The following is a 6,785-nucleotide window of genomic DNA, read 5'->3' as shown; positions in this document are numbered from 1 at the left end:
CTCTGGAATCCCAAAGCTCAGCCGGTCGAGGGGGTCTTAACATTTGTGGGAGAGTCTGTGCTCTCACCACCTGAAATATCTAGTGCACATGTCAGTCAACCATGGAGATACAAGCGTTTATCTCCCTATGGGGAATCCCATTCATTTCGGACTTTGAAATATTTTTTTCACTGGCAGGGTTTGATCCCGGTAAGAAAAGCTATATGTCACGTTTCTTACCCTGACCACACCGTGTGATATTCATTGAAGGGGGAGCTCACGGTCCCGGCTTCATTTCTCCGGAACCAAAAGTCTCAGCGACACGCTTTTGGTGTCATTTTAAAGGGCAGACCCTGGGCTTTCTTCCCAGTAAAGAACTTGTCCGCAGGACCTACGACTGCCGAGCGGTGACCCCCAGAGTTTTGGCATGGTTTTCTCATAGACATGCATTGGAAGCGATTTGATGGGGGGGGGTCCCTGTTTGGGGCCAATATCTCTGGAATCCCAAAGCTCAGCCGGTCGAGGGGGTCTTAACATTTGTGGGAGAGTCTGTGCTCTCACCACCTGAAATATCTAGTGCACATGTCAGTCAACCATGGAGATACAAGCGTTTATCTCCCTATGGGGAATCCCATTCATTTCGGACTTTGAAATATTTTTACCACTGGCAGGGTTTGATCCCGGTAAGAAAAGCTATATGTCACGTTTCTTACCCAGACCACACCGTGTGATATTCATTGAAGGGGGAGCTCACGGTCCCGGCGTCATTTCTCCGGAACCACAAGTCTCAGCGACACGCTTTTGGTGTCATTTTAAAGGGCAGACCCTGGGCTTTCTTCCCCGTAAAGAACTTGTCCGCAGGACCTACGACTGCCGAGCGGTGACCCCCAGAGTTTTGGCATGGTTTTCTCATAGACATGCATTGGAAGCGATTTGATGGGGGGGGGGGGGTCCCTGTTTGGGGCCAATATCTCTGGAATCCCAAAGCTCAGCCGGTCGAGGGGGTCTTAACATTTGTGGGAGAGTCTGTGCTCTCACCACCTGAAATATCTAGTGCACATGTCAGTCAACCATGGAGATACAAGCGTTTATCTCCCTATGGGGAATCCCATTCATTTCGGACTTTGAAATATTTTTTTCACTGGCAGGGTTTGATCCCGGTAAGAAAAGCTATATGTCACGTTTCTTACCTAGACCACACCGTGTGATATTCATTGAAGGGGGAGCTCACGGTCCCGGCTTCATTTCTCCGGAACCAAAAGTCTCAGCGACACGCTTTTGGTGTCATTTTAAAGGGCAGACCCTGGGCTTTCTTCCCAGTAAAGAACTTGTCCGCAGGACCTACGACTGCCGAGCGGTGACCCCCAGAGTTTTGGCATGGTTTTCTCATAGACATGCATTGGAAGCGATTTGATGGGGGGGGGGTCCCTGTTTGGGGCCAATATCTCTGGAATCCCAAAGCTCAGCCAGTCGAGGGGGTCTTAACATTTGTGGGAGAGTCTGTGCTCTCACCACCTGAAATATCTAGTGCACATGTCAGTCAACCATGGAGATACAAGCGTTTATCTCCCTATGGGGAATCCCATTCATTTTCTCCCATAGGGACCACGTATGGTCCCCCCATGTATCTGGACACGCCTACGCTCACACGGTAAGGTTTTCAATGTCTTTTCCCATCAAGTCACCCTGTATGATGTGTGTAGGTACTCTTCTACCGAACTGTTTTTTTTTTTTTTTGTGGCACCAAAATACGCTTCGCTGAGTTGTTTAACGGACAGCTATATGTGACTGTCCGCTGCCAATTAAAGAATTGCTTTACGGTGTAAAAAAACATAAACCTGTATGTGTGCAATGTATGTAATGTTAAGTAGGTGACATATGTATACACAGTATGTCCCGTTAACACTAAAGAGGAACAGTTTGAGAAGGCTCCATCCATTTTCTCCCATAGGGACCACGTATGGTCCCCCCCCATGTATCTGGCCACGCCTACGCTCACACGGTAAGGTTTTCAATGTCTTTTCCCATCAAGTCACCCTGTATGATGTGTGTAGGTACTCTTCTACCGAACTGTTTTTTTTTTTTTTGTGGCACCAAAATACGCTTCGCTGAGTTGTTTAACGGACAGCTATATGTGACTGTCCGCTGCCAATTAAAGAGTTGCTTTACGGTGTAAAAAAACATAAACCTGTATGTGTGCAATGTATGTAATGTTAAGTAGGTGACATATGTATACACAGTATGTCCCGTTAACACTAAAGAGGAACAGTTTGAGAAGGCTCCATTCATTTTCTCCCATAGGGACCACGTATGGTCCCCCCATGTATCTGGACACGCCTACGCTCACACGGTAAGGTTTTCAATGTCTTTTCCCATCAAGTCACCCTGTATGATGTGTGTAGGTACTCTTCTACCGAACTGTTTTTTTTTTTTTTGTGGCACCAAAATACGCTTCTCTGAGTTGTTTAACGGACAGCTATATGTGACTGTCCGCTGCCAATTAAAGAGTTGCTTTACGGTGTAAAAAAACATAAACCTGTATGTGTGCAATGTATGTAATGTTAAGTAGGTGACATATGTATACACAGTATGTCCCGTTAACACTAAAGAGGAACAGTTTGAGAAGGCTCCATTCATTTTCTCCAATAGGGACCACGTATGGTCCCCCCCCCATGTATCTGGACACGCCTACGCTCACACGGTAAGGTTTTCAATGTCTTTTCCCATCAAGTCACCCTGTATGATGTGTGTAGGTACTCTTCTACCGAACTGTTTTTTTTTTTTTTGTGGCACCAAAATACGCTTCGCTGAGTTGTTTAACGGACAGCTATATGTGACTGTCCGCTGCCAATTAAAAAGTTGCTTTACGGTGTAAAAAAACATAAACCTGTATGTGTGCAATGTATGTAATGTTAAGTAGGTGACATATGTATACACAGTATGTCCCGTTAACACTAAAGAGGAACAGTTTGAGAAGGCTCCATTCATTTTCTCCCATAGGGACCACGTATGGTCCCCCCATGTATCTGGACACGCCTACGCTCACACGGTAAGGTTTTCAATGTCTTTTCCCATCAAGTCACCCTGTATGATGTGTGTAGGTACTCTTCTACCGAACTGTTTTTTTTTTTTGTGGCACCAAAATACGCTTCTCTGAGTTGTTTAACGGACAGCTATATGTGACTGTCCGCTGCCAATTAAAAAGTTGCTTTACGGTGTAAAAAAACATAAACCTGTATGTGTGCAATGTATGTAATGTTAAGTAGGTGACATATGTATACACAGTATGTCCCGTTAACACTAAAGAGGAACAGTTTGAGAAGGCTCCATTCATTTTCTCCCATAGGGACCACGTATGGTCCCCCCCCCATGTATCTGGACACGCCTACGCTCACACGGTAAGGTTTTCAATGTCTTTTCCCATCAAGTCACCCTGTATGATGTGTGTAGGTACTCTTCTACCGAACTGTTTTTTTTTTTTTTGTGGCACCAAAATACGCTTCGCTGAGTTGTTTAACGGACAGCTATATGTGACTGTCCGCTGCCAATTAAAAAGTTGCTTTACGGTGTAAAAAAACATAAACCTGTATGTGTGCAATGTATGTAATGTTAAGTAGGTGACATATGTATACACAGTATGTCCCGTTAACACTAAAGAGGAACAGTTTGAGAAGGCTCCATTCATTTTCTCCCATAGGGACCACGTATGGTCCCCCCATGTATCTGGACACGCCTACGCTCACACGGTAAGGTTTTCAATGTCTTTTCCCATCAAGTCACCCTGTATGATGTGTGTAGGTACTCTTCTACCGAACAGTTTTTTTTTTTTTGTGGCACCAAAATACGCTTCTCTGAGTTGTTTAACGGACAGCTATATGTGTATAGGGTGTCTGTGGCTGGAGGAGGGTGTCCGTGGCTGGAGGAGGTTGTCCGTGGCTGGAGGAGGGTGTCAGTGTCTGGAGGAGGGTGTCCGTGGCTGGAGGAGGGTGTCCGCGGCTGTAGGGGGGTGTCCGCGGCTGGAGGAGGGTGTCCGTGGCTGGAGGAGGGTGTCATTGGTGGAGGAGGGTTACATGGCTGGAGGAGGGTGTCAGTGGCTGGAGGAGGGTGTCCGTGGCTGGAGGAGGGTGCCATTGGCTGGAGGAGGGTGTCAGTGGCTGTAGGAGGGTGTCCGTGGCTGGAGGAGGGTGTCATTGGCTGGAGGAGGGTGTACGTGGCTGGAGGAGGGTGTCCGCGGCTGGAGGAGGGTGTCCGCGGCTGGAGGAGGGTGTCCGCGGCTGGAGGAGGGTGTCCGCGGCTGGAGGAGTGTGTACGTGGCTGTAGGAGGGTGTCCGTGGCTGGAGGAGGGTGTCATTGGCTGGAGGAGGGTGTACGTGGCTGGAGGAGGGTGTCCGCGGCTGGAGGAGGGTGTACGTGGCTGGAGGAGGGTGTCATTGGCTGGAGGAGGGTGTCCGTGGCTGGAGGAGGGTGTCAGTGGCTGGAGGAGGGTGTCCGTGGCTGGAGGAGGGTGTACGTGGCTGCAGGAGGGTGTCCGTGGCTGGAGGAGGGTGTCCGTGGCTGGAGGAGGGTGTCCGTGGCTGGAGGAGGGTGTACGTGGCTGGAGGAGGGTGTCATTGGCTGGAGGAGGGTGTCCGTGGCTGGAGGAGGGTGTCAGTGGCTGGAGGAGGGTGTCCGTGGCTGGAGGATGGTGTACGTGGCTGCAGGAGGGTGTCCGTGGCTGGAGGAGGGTGTCCGTGGCTGGAGGAGGGTGTCCGTGGCTGGAGGAGGGTGTCCGCGGCTGGAGGAGGGTGTCATTGGCTGGAGGAGGGTGTCCGTGGCTAAAGGAGGGTGTACGTGGCTGGAGGAGGGTGGTTTTGGCTGGAGGAGGGTGTCCGTGGCTGGAGGAGGGTGTACGTGGCTGGATGAGGGTGTACGTGGCTGGAGGAGGGTGTCCGTGGCTGCAGGAGGGTGTCCCGTGGCTGGAGGAGGGTGTCCGTGGCTGGAGGAGGGTGTACGTGGCTGGAGGAGGGTGGTTTTGGCTGGAGGAGGGTGTCCGTGGCTGGAGGAGGGTGTCCGTGGCTGGAGGAGGGTGTACGTGGCTGGAGGAGGGTGTCATTGGCTGGAGGAGGGTGTCCGTGGCTGGAGGAGGGTGTCAGTGGCTGGAGGAGGGTGTCCGTGGGTGTCCGTGGCTGGATGAGGGTGTACGTGGCTGGAGGAGGGTGTCATTGGCTGGAGGAGGGTGTCCGTGGCTGGAGGAGGGTGTCCGTGGCTGGAGGAGGGTGTCCGTGGCTGGAGGAGTGTGTACGTGGCTGCAGGAGGGTGTCCGTGGCTGGAGGAGGGTGTCCGTGGCTGGATGAGGGTGTACGTGGCTGGAGGAGGGTGTCCGTGGCTGGAGGAGGGTATCCGCGGCTGGATGAGGGTGTCCGTGGCTGGAGCAGGGTGTCCGTGGCTGTAGGAGGGTGTCCGTGGCTGGAGGAGGGTGTCCGCGGCTGGAGGAGGGTGTACGTGGCTGGAGGAGGGTGTCATTGGCTGGAGGAGGGTGTCCGTGGCTGGAGGAGGGTGTCAGTGGCTGGAGGAGGGTGTCCGTGGCTGGAGGAGGGTGTACGTGGCTGCAGGAGGGTGTCCGTGGCTGGAGGAGGGTGTCCGTGGCTGGAGGAGGGTGTCCGTGGCTGGAGGAGGGTGTACGTGGCTGGAGGAGGGTGTCATTGGCTGGAGGAGGGTGTCCGTGGCTGGAGGAGGGTGTCAGTGGCTGGAGGAGGGTGTCCGTGGCTGGAGGATGGTGTACGTGGCTGCAGGAGGGTGTCCGTGGCTGGAGGAGGGTGTCCGTGGCTGGAGGAGGGTGTCCGTGGCTGGAGGAGGGTGTCCGCGGCTGGAGGAGGGTGTCATTGGCTGGAGGAGGGTGTCCGTGGCTAAAGGAGGGTGTACGTGGCTGGAGGAGGGTGGTTTTGGCTGGAGGAGGGTGTCCGTGGCTGGAGGAGGGTGTACGTGGCTGGATGAGGGTGTACGTGGCTGGAGGAGGGTGTCCGTGGCTGCAGGAGGGTGTCCCGTGGCTGGAGGAGGGTGTCCGTGGCTGGAGGAGGGTGTACGTGGCTGGAGGAGGGTGGTTTTGGCTGGAGGAGGGTGTCCGTGGCTGGAGGAGGGTGTCCGTGGCTGGAGGAGGGTGTACGTGGCTGGAGGAGGGTGTCATTGGCTGGAGGAGGGTGTCCGTGGCTGGAGGAGGGTGTCAGTGGCTGGAGGAGGGTGTCCGTGGGTGTCCGTGGCTGGATGAGGGTGTACGTGGCTGGAGGAGGGTGTCATTGGCTGGAGGAGGGTGTCCGTGGCTGGAGGAGGGTGTCCGTGGCTGGAGGAGGGTGTCCGTGGCTGGAGGAGTGTGTACGTGGCTGCAGGAGGGTGTCCGTGGCTGGAGGAGGGTGTCCGTGGCTGGATGAGGGTGTACGTGGCTGGAGGAGGGTGTCCGTGGCTGGAGGAGGGTGTCCGTGGCTGGAGGAGGGTGTCCGTGGCTGGAGGAGGGTGTCCGTGGCTGGAGGAGGGTGTCCGCGGCTGGAGGAGGGTGTCATTGGCTGGAGGAGGGTGGTTTTGGCTGGAGGAGGGTGTCCGTGGCTGGAGGAGGGTGTCCGTGGCTGGATGAGGGTGTACGTGGCTGGAGGAGGGTGTCCGTGGCTGCAGGAGGGTGTCCCGTGGCTGGAGAAGGGTGTCCGCGGCTGGAGGAGGGTGTCATTGGCTGGAGGAGGGTGTCCGTGGCTGGAGGAGGGTGTCCGTGGCTGGATGAGGGTGTACGTGGCTGGAGGAGGGTGTCCGTGGCTGGAGGAGGGTGTCCGCGGCTGGAGGAG

The sequence above is a fragment of the Ranitomeya imitator genome, chromosome 10 (assembly GCF_032444005.1).
Source record: "Ranitomeya imitator isolate aRanImi1 chromosome 10, aRanImi1.pri, whole genome shotgun sequence".
Lineage (NCBI taxonomy): Eukaryota > Metazoa > Chordata > Amphibia > Anura > Dendrobatidae > Ranitomeya > Ranitomeya imitator.
Note: the sequence above shows the minus strand (reverse complement) of the source record.